We start from the raw sequence: 4,151 nt of genomic DNA, 5'->3' as shown, positions 1-4,151 counted from the left end.
ATGAGTAAGTTGCTTGTGTCTATTTAAGTTTTGATGTAATATAATATTCATCTGAAAATTATTAACATTTTTTATATTTTATAATCTGAAACAAATGCTTAAGAAACATATCTACATATTTGTCCATTTATCTATATATAGTCACGTGAATGTGGCAGCTGTAAATACAGGTGGATTCAAGTACCATAAGTAACACCACTACCGGCAAGGCGATTTTCCAAAATGGTGTATAATTCTGGCCCCTATTACAATGAGTGGGGAATTTTCCTCCACATCACCAAGTCATTCTCTGACACCAGCTGGGTGTCCTACAGTTCAAATCAATTCTGACATTGTCTCTGGGGAGACCGTGTCATATACCACAGGTTAAGAGCTCAGTCCCACAAGACGGTTCTCCACTTCCGGTGCCAGTGACAAGTTCAGATTGTTACTTTGTGATATTGCCCAAGCAGCTATCAACCAGAGGATTCCACGACCCTCTCCTTGGGTTTGGATTAATTTTCTAGAGCAGTTCATAGGACTAAGGGAACCAGTTTACTCACTAGATCGCCAGTTATTACAAAAGATAGTCAAAGATATGAATCAACTGCTAATCAAGAAATACATGGGGCGAGGTCCCCAACAAAGGAGCTTCTGTCTTCATGGAGTTGGGGGTCTGGCCCGGTGGCAAGTGGAGGGGTTCTGGTTCAGTGACCTGGAAGCTCTCTGGACCCTCCTGTTTGGGGTGTTTATAAAGGCTTCATTACTGACGCGTGACTGAATAAATCATTGACCGTTGGTGATGGATTCAACTTCTAGCCCCTCACCATTCCCTGGAAATGAGGGGGTGGGGCACTGGAAGTTCCCATCCTGCCTTTCATGGTTGATTCCGCTGGGGCCAGTGCACCCCACCCCTTTAAGAGATTTCCTAAAGTAGTCACCACGTCAACAAGAACCTAGTAGTGTCTGAGGGGGGTGTTACGAATAACAAGACAGGTACTTCACCTTCGTGGCTTGGAAGTGACTTCCGGAATTGAGACAAGAGACCAAATATTATGACGAAAGATGCTCTCCTTGCCCTTATCACTCAGGAATTTCCAGGAGTTTGAGGAAATGTCAGCCAGGAACCTTGTTCCAAGTCCCACATCTGTACTTAGTATAAATGGCCATATCACAAATGGTGGTAAAGTTCAGACCAAACCAAAGTACAATCTCTCCCTGATTTCCAAGCGAATTGCAATTACTGGAAAATTCAATCTATGTTCAAACTACAAAAAAAAAACTTACATGTAAAATGATGACATTCTAGGCTCAGATAATTAATAGTTTTTTGCATACATGAAGGGACTTTTGAAATTTCTACAGGATAACTTTTAGATGTGAGATACGGTTTTGCATCCCTGGTCCCTAAGAACATAGGTACTGGTAACATACCTCCATCATTGTGCGGAATAAACTAAACTAAACTAAACTAAACAAGATACAAAGTAAAATAAAATAAAACAATAAAAATCAGATTTCCAAAATGTCCTCTAGGGGGCAGTACCATCCTGCTAAAAGCCATCTTCTTAGCCAGTAACTTAAAAAACCTGGGAATCTAATTATTTAAAGAAAACATAAAATAAAATAAACCAATAAAAATCTTATTTGGGGCATTAATTTTAAGGATAATTTGAGCATACTGAGTATTTAACTTGTGTGTAGGAACTTGGTATGTGTGACAGAATTCAGATTCCAATTTTAATGCTGTACTTCAGTCAGAGATGTAATCCTGTGATTATAAAGTTGAAAAAGATTCTATTTGTCAACCAATTTTGAAAATAAGCATTGGGTAAGAATGCCTGAAATTAAATGGTATAAGCTTGTTTTATTGGGTTTGTATGATTTACCACTGTTTACAGGAAGGTTTTGTTTGTTAGAAACAAAATTTCTTTAAAAGGAAAATGGACTATAAATGCTCACAACAAGACAACAGGCCCACATGGAGTCACTTATGCTAAGCCCCACGGCACCAAACTGAGATTTAACTTAATTACAGTTTTGGTTCTCCCAGAAGTGGAATCTTTTGTAGTTTTTTAATTTTTAAGGTTTACTTATTTTTGAGAGAGAGAACGAGAAAGAGAGAGAGAGAGAGAGAGAGAGAGAGAGAGAGAGACCAGAGGAGGGACAAAGAGAGTGGGAGACAAAGAAACTGAAGCAGGCTACAGCAGTAAGCTGTCAGCACAGAGCCTGACACAGGGCTTGAACCCATGAACTGTGAAGTCATGACCTGAGCTGAGCTGCTTAACCAACTGAGCCACCCAGGCGCCCCAGAAGTAGAATCTTAACCCAGTCAATCAGGAAGTGCCTGGTCAGCACTAGTTCAATCATCTGCTTGATAAACCTCTGTCATTCCCTAAAGCAAAGTAACCTCGCGGTAACCTGCCTGCTTTTTTGTTTGTTTTTGTTTTGTTTTTGTTTTGCTTCGTGTAGCTTCCTTGTCCCTGCTCTCTTCTGCCTATAAGTCTTTCATCTTGTACAGCTCTCCAGAGCTCCTTTCTATCCCCTAGATCGGGTGCTGCCCAACTTGAATCAATTATAAGAATTTATTAACCCTACAATTTTTAATATGCCTCAGTTTATCTTTATACCCACACATTCAAACAAACAAAAAATTGGTTATGTTAATGTCTCTTCAATCTGAAAGTATTTAGGGGAATTTGATTAACTAAGATGTAAAGGTCTCTTAGATTTATAAAGTTAATATAAAGCTTTTACCTAGTTCTAAATACTTAAGGAATACTAGCTTTTAATTTGTTTTTCAATACGTTGAATATTAACTTAAAAACCATAAATAGCTTTTATTGTTTCCAGAAGCTGCTTCCAAAGATAACATAACAGCCACTTTCTCAGTCTCCCCTGAGCTTCTATTGATTTCCTCCAATTTGCAGATAAACGCAAACCAAACACAAACAAGCATTTAACCATTCAGGGAAAAGATTATTAATTTGAATACATTAAAAATCAGAAGCTCTATTCAACAAAAAGCACCAAGAGAAGAATGAAAAGTCAAGCCATGCAATGGGAGAAAATATTTGCCATATATATATATATATATATATATATATATATATACACACACACACACACACACACACACATATATATATATAACATATATATGTAACATATATGTAATAACTGTTACATATATATATATGTAACAGTTGATATCCAGAATATATAAATTATTCTTACAGGGACACCTGAGTGGCTCAGGCAGTTGAGTGTCTGACTTCTGCTCAGGTTAGGATCTCATGGGTCTCGAGTTTGAGCCCCGCATCGGGCTCACGGCTCTCTGTGTGGGGGCCTGTTTCAGATCCTCTGTCCCCACTCTGCCGTTCCACTGCTCGTGCTCTCTCTTTCAAAAATAAATAAAACATTTTAAAAATAAAATGAAAAATAAACAAAAAATAAATAATTCCTACAAATCAATAGGGTTTGAATAAAAATTTGAAATGATTTAGAAATAAAAAGAAGCTTCCACAATCTTATAAAAGTTTTCTATGAAGAAAACCAACAAAAAATACAATTCTCTGTGTTGATATATTGAGTTCATTCCTCTTCAGCTTGGGACGAGGTAGGGATGTCCACTTTCATCACTTCTAGCCAGTATTCTGCTGGGGTCCCTCCTGCATAAGGACAAAAGGGGGAGTCTGTGGGGAGAAAGGCATGAAGATCGGGAAGGAAGCCATAACGCTTTCTTCATGCCTAACATGACTGTTCACGTAGGAAGTCCTCAGGACTCCCCCCACCACACTAACACTAACAAGTGGACTCAACGACATCGTCCAAATCGGTTGTATTTACAAATGCCGGCAGCAAACGCCAAAATGACGCTTCATAACCTCAAAAGGTTTTCAAATGACACAATGGCATCGAAACTGGAAAACTTTAGGAACATACGATCAAAGGACGTGTAAGACATGTACATCGAAACCCGAAAATTACTGCTGAGGGAAATCGAGGGGACCTCACCCGAAACAGAGAGCTAAGCCGTACTCGTGGGCTGGAAGACTGTATTTTCAGGGGTCTGCGCTTCACACACTGGCCTGTAGATGCAGTGCAGTCCATCAACCCCTCTCCAAGTGTCCACTCAAGAGAAATGACGACATCTGGCCACCTTTGTAGAC

This window comes from Suricata suricatta, chromosome 9 (assembly GCF_006229205.1).
Source record: "Suricata suricatta isolate VVHF042 chromosome 9, meerkat_22Aug2017_6uvM2_HiC, whole genome shotgun sequence".
Lineage (NCBI taxonomy): Eukaryota > Metazoa > Chordata > Mammalia > Carnivora > Herpestidae > Suricata > Suricata suricatta.
The sequence above is the reverse complement of the archived record's forward strand: the minus strand, read 5'-3'. Positions refer to the sequence as shown.